The sequence below is a fragment of the Manis javanica genome, chromosome 17 (genome assembly GCF_040802235.1).
Source record: "Manis javanica isolate MJ-LG chromosome 17, MJ_LKY, whole genome shotgun sequence".
Lineage (NCBI taxonomy): Eukaryota > Metazoa > Chordata > Mammalia > Pholidota > Manidae > Manis > Manis javanica.
Window position 1 is genome coordinate 57,722,943 of NC_133172.1, and position 12,042 is coordinate 57,734,984.

Consider the following 12,042-nt stretch of genomic DNA (forward strand, 5'->3'; position numbering starts at 1 on the left):
AGTTCAACATCAAATTGCATCTGACCTTTCAACTATGTTCCTTCCAACAGCTGCCTTGGGTAAGGATCCTGGCAAGTGCTTTTAGATTTTTATTCATGTGCAGACAGGAGAGGAGGTGAGGAAACGATTCTGAGATGAAGAACTCCAAATTATGAGAAGAATGCCAACTGTCAATAATCAAAATAATTCTTCTCTGCATAATCAACACTACATCACACAGCTGCTGACAAAGAAACAATAAACACCAAGTAAAAATAAAAATCTCTCTTTTTTTTTTTGTATGCTACCTTACAAGGAAAATCTGTAGTGGAGCAAGGCTTTGTGAAATAATCCCTAAAGCATGCAATCAACATTTTCTTGAAATTACAGCTGGCATTTTGCATCTAGCAAACTTTTCTTTCCACAGTATTATTTACTTATACCTTGTAGAGATGGTTTAATACTCAACTGCTAGGGCCATTGCTGGACAGCTGTTTGCATACTGCTCGGTAACACACCTCCCACTGGAATATTGAGATTATATATTCACATGTACATCTTTGTTACATGTGATTGGGATCAAGTGTCATTTGGCCAGTGCTTGGAAAGCAGTTAGGCAGAAGTCTCAACTTTGCTGTGCATTTCATAGTACGACATCAGCTGTTCTGTGGAAGGGGACAATTCCAGGTTTCTTGAACTAAACATCAGAGAATCCAGAGTCGTGCAGGTGTGAAGTGTTGGCTCTGGAGTCAGACAGCTTGGGTTTGAATTATACTCCACTATTTACTCTCACACAACCTTGAGACCATCACTCAACCTCTCACAGCCTCAATGTACTCTTCTGTAGGATGGGAATAATACTCCCTCAGATGTGGTCAGAATTAAGTGAAACAATTCGTGTGCCATGCTCCGCACAAGGCATAGCCCATAGGAAGTGCCTGGTCAATGGCAGCCGTTACAACTGCTCTGGAGTTAAAGAATATTTCACCCCCTATCCTGAGTTCCTTCCAAAAGAGCAATGGCCTACACCTGCCTTGTCTTAGAAGAACTTCTAATTTGCCCATAGTTATTACATAATTTGGGTATTCATCTGGTCATAAATTTCCCAAAAGGTGTTAAAATTTGGATCCTTCAGGGCTTATGGGCAGAGAAACAAGAGGCCCTAAGGAAATGAGCACATGTCTGTCTCTCAGGTGAAAAGAGTGAGGCTGAACCACCTACTTGATTTATCCCCTCTTTTCTGAACGTATTCCCTCCATCTCCCTGCCATAGATGTAGGCTACTCCAGTGTTGTGCAGAGCAGGCTGAAACTTGGAGATGATAGAGAAATATTCCCTGGGGAAGAGGTTTTCTTGATCTATCAGTCTCAGTCGCCGTCACCTGCCATCTGCCCAAATTAGGTCAGAAAAAATCCTTAAACTGTGAAGTGCTCCCCTTCTCAAAAATGCACTGATGGCGTCCCACTTCCCTCAGATGAAGTCTGATTTCCTAAGCAGGGACCAGCTTCCATGACTCGCACTGCCCTCTGAGGGGCACGCAGTCCTCAGGGAGGCAGAATCAGGCACGAGGGGAGAGGTGTGGGCCCACAAAATGCACTGAAGATCTCATCCCCGGTAAAATAATTTCACACATCACTGAGAGGAGCAAGCCACTCAGGAGAATAAAAAAGATGGCACATAAATCAGGTCAAAATCATGACCTTTCTGCCTCAGTGGTGTGTCCCAGGGGCATCACGGAGAGCTGGGAAGGGTACTTGCTCTTCCTAACGAAATGTACAAGGACAGAGCGTTCCCCGAACCCCCCGGATGATATCTAAGGCTGTGCAGCTGGGCAGTCCTGGCGTGGATCCCAGCTCTGTGACTTACTGGCTCTGCAACTTTAGGCCGGTTTATTTATCTCCCTAAGCCTCAGTTTCCTCATCTGTAACATAGATACAGATAGTAGCTGTCTCCTGGGGTTTGGGGAGAATTGAAGAAGACAATGCAGATAAAACAGTACTTGGCTCAGGGCATCAATAAATATTAATTAATATTATCATTTACTGGTGACCATTCATAAATTTGTTAGCATATTCTACAAAATGATAAACCCATATTACCTAACCAGAACTAAGCTCAAGGCATCAAACATGTCAAAAAGAAATAAGGTGAGAAAGGTGGATGATGGGTAAGCAGGTTCATGGACTGATGCTTACATATTTTATTCTTAGGTAAGCATCTCAGCCTCTCCTTCACAGCCGATCTGTTCTTACAGTACATGTTGTTCTAGAGGTTTTAATTACCTGGCTTTCAGTTCCAGGACATATTTCTGGCAGCTAAATTGACAAGACCCCTGCTACAAGTACACATACCATCTTCTGTAAGAAATGGAAGATGCGCCGTCTCCGGCCCCAAGCCCTGCATCTGGCTGACACCTCCATTCTCTCCAACAGCCCTCATGCACTAGGGCTTCAATTCCCTTTGCCACCTTAGCTCTCTCCTTTAAACCTACTGTACTTTTTATATCCCCTTAAATCAAAATTAAATGCAATGCTGCAAGTGTGCCTCAGTCAAAACTACTGGAGCCCAGGTTTTATGGAGATGTCACAAATTCAAACAGTTCCAGGGACAGTGAGGTATAGTAAATGGGTGAAGAAATAAGCGTAAGACAATCAGAAATTGTGTCTCTCCTGGTAAGTAAATGAAGAGGAGATGCCCAAAGGCATTCTTGAAGCTATCACAAGAATATCTGCTAGTCTGACCCAGAAAATTCCTATAAACCAATGGGACATGGCATTTGGGCCCAACAAAACTGAAGGAAAGAAAGAGTATTTCACATCTGTGGGAGAAGTATCTTCATCCCCTCCTTTGGACACAAACAAGGAAGCATGAGCCACCACCTTGCTCCCAGATGCCCTCTCACATGAGAGAAGAGTGCGTCCACATGGACAAAGGCAGGATGGAAAGAGAGAAAGGACCCCCCCACTTGATGATGTTGTGAATTGCAGATCCAACCAATCCCAGCACCCTAATCCCTGATTTAAGAGAACAAATGTTCTCATTGTTGAAGGCAGTTTGAGGTGAGGTTTCTCAACCCACCCTCAACAGCGTCCCAGTAAATAAAATACACAAATTTTAATTTTTAAGCTCTCTCTTAATCAAATAAGATTTGGCTGTGAGCAATACAGAACCCTTGAATATTTGAAAGATGAGATGTGCTCTAGGTACAAAATAGAGAATTAGAAAGACTTAGTATAAAATACATATATAGAGTATCTAATTAATGTACTTTTACTATTGTTTTCTGCTTGAAGAAATATTATTTGGGGTACATTGAATTAAATATGGCATAAAGTTAACTGTATCTGTTTCTTTTTACCCTCTTTTAAATGTGGCTACTAGAAAACTTGAAATCACATATGTACTCATGTTGTATTTCTATTCAACAGCACAGATCTACTTACTGTATTCCTTCCAATAAGCCTAAGGATAGTAGATCACACAAAACTATTTACTCGTATTTCACTTACTGGCAACAAAAATGAACTTTTCTTACCTTTTGAGCACTAAGTCATTTTTCTCCATTCTATTTACTGCAGCCATTTTCTCAACCTAAGTGAAGAAATGACCTGGATCCTAGTTGCAGCTTATCTTAAGTCCATTGCACGAGCCCAGTGGTTCAGCAAAGGGCATGATGGAAATCTGATGGGCAGTCTGGGCTGTCACATGATGGGCAGGGGCACCCTGCTACTTAGCAGGCAGGGGCTTACATGTCTCACAGTGCATAAGACAACTGTCCCGCTTCCCCAAGCCATTGCTACAGATGACAAAATACGTTTACACGTAACTGGCCAGAATCAAATTCCATCTTAGTTATGAATACAAGTATTTTTTGAATCGCGTTAATGTAAATGAATCTTCCAGGAAAGAAACTACCCTGTAAGTCATGAGAGAGGTATGCTTTGTTCTGTTCAGAACTTTAGAAGTTATTCACCATTTTAGAAAATCATATCATTTACAACAATGCTACTGTGAGTATGCAACTCACCAGCTGGTTACACCTGAGCTGTTACAGTAAGGCATGTGCACAATACACAAGTGTACAGATACTGCTATTTCACCTCATCAAATTGTTCAATACACAGAAACAGTGTCAACACCACTCAGCTGAAGACGGTCGCAGTTTTTGTATATCCGAACTGACTATTATACCAGAGGCAAACATCTAGCTAAGTACAGTCACTTCTGATATAGTACAATATATGCATTCCTGAAGTCACCTCACTACATAAAATCACATAATAAAACCCACAGGGCCTATGAGGAAAGTGGAATGAGGGGCACAACACTCAAAAAAAATCTAAAAACAAAGTTGGCTCAGTTTTACACAGGTTTAATGGTTAATAAAGGCTTAAATATTACAGTAAAAGTGGCCCTTTACCTCGAAAGAGACCTGAGGTTTGCTGGTGTGAGAATGGGCAGGGGAGGCCGCAGCCCGTGAGTCACCGTGAAGCGCAGGGGGAGGGCCCTCAGAATGGAGGCCAAGTGGCACCGCAGACGCAACGGTGTGGCTCAGGACTCAGGGCAGGGGGGTAGCGGGGAGATGTCTGCACTGTACACCCAAGTTCTGTGCCTTCTACGAGCATATTGAGATGTTTTTCCTCATCTCTCTCCCCAACCATGACAATTTACATACCGTGTATCTGTTTATGTATTGTATGTACATCTGCACTTTATATATAAAAAGAATAGTATCCCCCCAGGAAGAATTTTTGCTCCCTTGGCAATACTCCCCCATTGAGCATGTGTGTGACTGATACACAGAAAGGATGATGGGAGGGCAGAGAAGGGGTGACTCACTGCCTGGGACAGGAAGGGCACAAGGGGAAATGACATTTGAACCAGGTTTTGTAGGATGACTAAGATTTGCCATCTGGGATAAGGGAGGGAGGGAAGTGGTTCTAGAAGGAACGGCTTCCAGACTTGTTTGCTAAAAGTTTGGGTACCATGGTGTTCTACAAACCCACAGACCTATACATCCACCGAAAGCGTAAGGAATTTAAAAATACAAATTTAAAACACAAACTGACTCTTATGAGGTATCAAATCCTGGAACCCTTTTGAGGTGCAGGGGTGCATCGGGAGCAGAAACTGGGAAGAACGTTATTAAAGGTGGGTATCTGGTTCCTTTAATTTCAGCCTATGTCTCAGATGGAAAGACTCCTGAGTAATAAATAATAGAGCACACTTTGGGCATAGTTCATTCACCACACTCCCAGACACATTTCGAATACCATTCAAAGCAAGTCATGAAAGTTCTGATTAATACACAACACAGAGCTCTCTCTATATACTCTCAAGGGTAAAAATACTGCTGAAAAGCCAGTTCTTTTAAAAGCTTAGCATCTAACAGCACCTTGTGAATGATAATAAATGACAGGCTAAGCCAGAAGGTAGACTGCCCCTCTGTCTGGGACTGTAAGTTTCATATACACAGAAATGCAAACCATTTCTTTGGCCAGGATAGCAGGATTGTCTTTTGGTGAGATAAGATTTCCTATGAGACTCCTGGTATTTCCCAATTCCAACTCAGTCAGAAATAGCAACCCCAACTCTCATGGGCTCTTTGCCTTATCCTTTTCTTCTTTCACGTTTCCCATTAGAGCTACAGTAAGAATGTAGGTCTATTTGCTGGTACGGTAACATGGGAGTTATTTTTCCTAAGGTCAGAGAAGTGTAGGACTTTTGCACCACCTCAGTCCCTCCCTGGCCTCCTGGAGCTTGTCATCCACTAGAGAGACAGGCATTGGACACAAAGCAACATGACTAATTTCAAATGTGATCACAAGAAGGAAGAATTAAGTAGTATTAGACAAATGCAACAAATATTGCTAGGAACCCACAACTGCCATGCAAATCAGGATGCTTCGTGCTGTGCAGGACACCACGACAAATGTGGATTTATACCATAGGTGAGGTGATCGAAGAGAAAGCCAATCCTCATGAAGGAAATATGACCATGTTTGCCCTCTCCATTATAATCAGAACTCCACCCATTTGAAAGAGTACCATCCAGCATTAGATTTATTTCTGAATGGTCATGATGGGCCTAAAGAGAATTATACAAGGATGACAGCCTTATTTGTAGAAGAGTAATAACTGAGTGTCCATCAAAAAGAAATTAGTACATGCACAGGGTACTTCTGTGCAGCATTCAAAAGAATGAACTCAGGCTACATATACTCATTTGAAACTACATCCAAAAAATATTGTTAGAATTAAAAAAATGAAATGTAGAATGACACGTAGAGTATACCTCCGTTTGTGGTATACTCTACAGTTTGTGAAATTTAAGAAGAGGCATACGGGCTCAAGTAAGCTTACACACACACAGAAGAGCTCCAGAATACACAGACCATGATGACAGTACTGGGTGTACAAAGGTCTGGAGTGGTAAAGAGCCATATTGCTCACTACACGTGCTTTACTATTATTAGAAATTTGCCACATCTGCTTAGAGACAAATGGTCTCAAACAATGTATATGGAGAAAGTAGTGTTAACCAACAAGCAGAAACAATTCCTTTTGTAATCTGCCCTCCATCCCAAGTATGTTTGCTTAGCGGAATTCTCTAAATGTTAATGAATAAGGTAGGTGGACTTAAACGGGTAAGAGAGCATGGTCCAAACACCACCATGGGAAAGTTAGGAAGTAAAGAAAGAGGGAGTCAGAAGGTTCATATGAGCAACAAAGACACATGGGCTGGAAGGTGCGCCTCCAGTGGGTAACACGACAGCTTGGTGGGTAAAAGTGATTCACAGAATGAGAAAATTGTTCCCTTTCCCAATCTTTTTTATCCTCAGATATAATCAGGAGGAAATCTCAGTTTGGTACAAATATGTCTTTATGACCTCTGGACACTTTCCTGAAGCTAAAATTTGATAATATGCCTTCATTTAATTTTATTTCTTTTCATGTGTCTCCTTAAATGAAGTGACTCTGGCTTCCTATTTATGGCCGTGAAACAAATCTTCCTTTTAAAATAAATGTATTTAATTTTGATTTTTTGAAATGAATCGTCTTAAAGGGAAAAATTAAGTAACACAAAAGGTACAAGGAGATGGCAAATATTGTGAATGTAATACGCGAATGGCTGGAATTTTGGATGCAATGACTTAAAGAAAAATTATTCTCAGCCTAGAGTAGAGAAGTTGCATGATTGCGTGAGTGTGATTGTTGTTCGTTTTGTATTTTCATCCCACTGAACAAGTACTGAATAAAAATGAGGGAGATTTCTCAGGAAGCTGCAGTTTCATTCCCACAATAATATCATTAGTTTCCTCGAGCAGATTCTTTGGATGACTAAGAATACTTCGAACCAAAACTGCAGGCCCAAGCTCAGAAGGCCTAATTAAAGTAGGATTCTTGCCCCAGTGGGGAACACTAGTCCTTTTGTTAGCATCCCACGGGAGAAGAAACACCTCCACTGAAATCAGTTTCCTTCTTTCTCCCGCTGCAGTTCCACCACTTTTTCATTAGCTAACCCAGTTAGAACCCTTTTTTACTGAAGTCATAAATCTCTGCCACTCTCGATAAGCATAAAGTAAATAACTGTATTCTGTGTCTGTCTAGAAAAATTTTAAACCTTTTTGTTGTTTGTTTTTGCAGTTTATGGAACTCAGAGCTCAGTCAACACTCATACTTTTGGATTTTGGATTTTTTCCCCCCTTTTCTCATCTATCATTTGTCTATAAAAACAACACTTCTTTTAGGAAGAAAATAACCAATGCATGTCCCCAATATTAATCATAATCAAATTATGCTTTTTCTTCCTATTTTTGAGTGATTTAAGGTAATAGGAAAAGCTTGATCAATGTATTAAAATCTACCTCTGCCATAACTGGTTGAACGGCCTGGGACACCTACATGCTGACTCAAACCCAGGCCTAGATTATCAACTGAGGAAACAGACCTCATAGAATTTTGGTGCAAAATATAGTAAGAAATTTAATAGACAATGTTCAGCACAGTGCTTGGCACAGGGTATACGTTCATTAATATTAGTTGTTCATATTGTATAAATAAAGTGGTAATATTTTTTGCTCCTTGGTAGTCAGCAAATGCTTAACCCAACATTTCCCATGTTAAACTAATTAAAAGAAACATACCTTATCCTGTGATTGATTTTCAAACTCATTTAGTACTCATTTCTCTATGGTTTAATTTAATTAAGTTGAACAGCATATCAAATATTGATTTTAATAAAATCTTGATTAAGATTCAAGCAATTATCAAATATAATTTTTCATACCATTCCTGCATTTCAATGGACCCAACCTGAAAATGAATTTGCTTTTAAAACAAAGAAGTGATTTCATATACATATATCTCAAGCCATATCAAAATATATGTATCTCAGGCCATTTTCATAAATAAAGAAAATATGGCCCCCAAAACCTTTTATTAGCAAATATAAGCAGCAACCTCTAACCAAGGTTTTTTAAACCTTAAACCAGTTACTCACCTCATCTCCAATCAGTAGTGGAAAGGGAAAACAAAATAGAATTCCTCTGATAAACATTAATTTAGCAACTACTGTGTATAAGGCACTGTCCTATATTGTCCAACGTATGTAGAGATAAGCAAAAGAAAATCCTACAGCCAGTTTTAATGGTGTGGAAAAACTCGGCTGCACATGGAAGTCTTTAATTTCGTTAAGTAATAACCAGAAAATCACATGTATTCCAACTCCTAAAATCACTCTGTTGTGTAATTTATGTGTATAGACTTGTTCTTAGGAGAAGATAATGTAAATGTGATGGTACAAATTATCAATAGTATCACATTAGCAACTAACCATAATAAGACAGTAAGTTAAATATTTGGTTTGATAGTTTTAAAGTGCTGAACACCCTTTCAGCCAATAGCTATTACAACAGCACCACCTAGAGGAACCTGAAAGGTAGCACAGGGTCATTTCCCCCAACTTGCCATTCTTCCTATTTGGGCAGAAGGCAAGTTAGCTACTGAGTTTCACTATCTTACATCATTTAAAGCATTTCAATTCTATTCACATCATTTATCATCTATTCATATATTGAAATTTTTATGAAATAGTTAAATGAAACTGAATATTCCAAAAATCACAATGCAAGTGAGCAGACAATGCCAAGTTTCCTCCTGGAACGGGAGGTGGTACTGGGTGTGTGCTGGCGCACCCAAGGTCCTCGGACATTATGACATGAGCCACAGCTGTCCCCTCGCCCTGACACACACACCTTATCCTGTTTTGATCCCAGACACATGAGCAACTAAGCAGACTGGACATTTGGTAACACTTCAAGGTCATTCCTGAGCTACTGTCCAACCGTAATTTAGAGAAGTTGAGAAGAAATTAACTTTCTACTCTTAAAATAGTTTACACCAGCTAATTCACTTACTAATTCCCTTCCACTGGCCAAAGGTGAATCAGTGTTCTGTGAGAGGGGTTGAAAGAGAAACAACAAAACATTTCCCATTTTTGATGGTTCTCATTCTCTCTTGCATTATTTTTTGTAATTTTTCTCAGAAACTGTTTTGCAAGCATATTGAAAGTGTTAAAACTTAGATAACAAATTAAGCCAGCCCTTCATAGGAACTAGCAGTCTCTTTGTGTTACTTGGTTTAAGAATTTCCACCAACTTTGCTGACTCTCCACTGACTGACTGCAACTTCGCCAAGGAATGGCAAAAATGCACATCCAATATGGGCGGGGCCAGGGGAGCGCATGAGGGGCACTCTTCTTCATTTCCACTGGAGGGCGCTGTCTGCCCCCGCGAGAAGGGACTGATTCACATTCTGCCAGGCAAGGCGTTAAATGTAGAAATCTGAATTAACCTGAACTTTGAAGTCAGTTTCCACCTGGCTATACTAGTAAAGGGGTAGAGGGAAGTGGATCATTCCTGGAGATTTTCTAAATTTCAGGTAAGGCACTCAGGCCCAACTGACCAAAGGAATATTAGTTTTGCCTAGAGAAATCTTTTCCTATTCTGTATGCTAAAGTCATACCAAACTGTAGTAATTGTAGTCTCTTTGAACTCCATTTTCTTGTACATGCTTTTCCCTCGACTCTCCTTACATGCCTATTTACCTAACAAGTGTCTGATTCTCCTCTGAGACTCAGCTTAGGTATCACTAACTACAGGACCCCTTCCAGGGCTCTGGGTCAAGATGGCTTCCTATGTGCCCCCACTGCAACCTATACTTCTCCCATGAGGAAACTTGGTGCAGTTTTGAAATTACTTGTTTATTAGTCATATCCCCAACTAGGCTGTAGTTGGCATAAAAGTAGGAGATATTTTTATCTTACTCAGTTGTGTTCCCTGCATTCCTATGGTTCTGGCTCAAATACTCCATTAATATTGTCAAAAGTATGATTGCCCTATGTAAGTATGGCTTATCTTGGAAAGGAAACAGATGTTCCATACAGTCTCCATTTCTTTGCCTTCCAAACATGTGCCTCAGTAACCCCATCTTGCTTTCTCACTTACCTTATTCTTTTAATCCCTAAAGTGGTCAGAAGAAAAGCCCAAGATTCTGCAAGGGAAGATGCTTCTTGCTAGTCAAGGTTTATGGCAATTCCACTTGGCCATCTCTTCACCATCTCCAGACTTGTTCGAGGGTCTGCGGAAAACCCATCTCAACTCTTGAGTCAGCTGAAAGAGAAGCAGTCAACTAAAGTATTTACAGAAGGGATGTCTGGGATGTCTGGTGTGCTATTGTGAAGTAGCAGTCAACTGTGAAATGAGACCCCTTCCTCTTTCCAAGCAGGTAATAAGGTTCTCTTCACCACTGTATACACTTAGCATAACAGCACAGAAGGAAGATAAACGAGTTCAACTTTGTTTCTGGCTTCACTACTTACTATGGCTATGGAAGGACTCTGATATTTCGGAACTAGAACATAAGGCCATCTATGTAACTTGAAGAGTATACAGTAGGCACTATAGAGTCAAAGCCATTCTGGGAAGTTCCAAACTGGTATGAAATGAGATCTACCACTCCAGATCCTGATTCTATCATTTGATTTCTTGGCATCAAAGACAGATCTGCAAAATAGACATAAATCTGCTGAGCCCAAGAGGTCACTGTGAGAGCAATTAAGACAGGGCACACGGAAGAACGTGGAAAACTATGCCCAGCCAATAAAAATGAGAGACTATTCAGTGTTAATACAACAGCTGCAGACTGCCCCCATCATCCAATTGCCATTATCCTTAGTTTATAAAGGTCTGGAGAGATTTGTTCACAATTTACATCCTGATATTGATTTAATTAAGAAATAAAAAAACTTACAGAAAATTAGCCTGATATATATTAAATAATCCAGTAGAGCCTGAGACTAAAAGCCAGGTAGAAATCATTTAGCATTTAATAAAAGGGAAACATATATAGTTAGTTGTGCTGTTTTATTTCATACTTATAATTGTGTAGATGGGAATATACAGAGTATGATGAGTAATCATTTTTAGCAATTACCTTAGATAAACTTCACAGTGTTTCTTCAAAAAAATGTTTTTAAAATTACAGGCAAATGGCAGGATGAGAATTCTCCAAAACTGACCAAAGACATCAAGCCACAGTTTAGAGGTACAAGGAACCCGTAACAGGATAAACACAAAAACCACACAAAATGAAACTGCAACATGACCGATACAGTTTCTCCACATCTTCACCAACACTTTCTGGCATCTCTATTTTTTTATTTTAGCCATTCCAATAGGTGTGCAGTGCTATCTCATTGTACTTTTAATTTGCATTTCCCTAATGGCTAATTATTAATTTGTTTACAATGTGTTTAGTTGCCATCTGCCTGTCCTCTTCAGTGGAATGTCTTTGGCCTATTTTCTAATTGGATCATTTGATTTTTGAATTTTGAGAGTTCTTTAAGTATTTTTGGTACTAGTCCTTTATCAGATACATGGTGTGCAAATATTTACCCCAGTCTGCAGCTTGTCTCATTCTCTTAATAGGATCTTCACAGAGCAGTTTTTAACCTCTTGGAGTCTAATTTATCAATTTTTCTTTTTATAGATTGTTTTCGGTG

General features: G+C 39.9%; 1 long non-coding RNA gene across 2 annotated transcripts in view; it reads right to left on the reverse strand.

Annotated features, from left to right (window-relative positions):
• The window catches only part of LOC118967520 (uncharacterized), a 398,901-nt gene that overhangs the window by 378,906 nt on the left and 7,953 nt on the right, over positions 1–12,042 (reverse strand). For both annotated transcript variants that reach the window (XR_012126582.1, XR_012126583.1), the window contains exon 2: positions 10,487–10,651. This is a non-coding gene — a long non-coding RNA (uncharacterized lncRNA). The remainder of the gene's footprint in view (positions 1–10,486; positions 10,652–12,042) is intronic.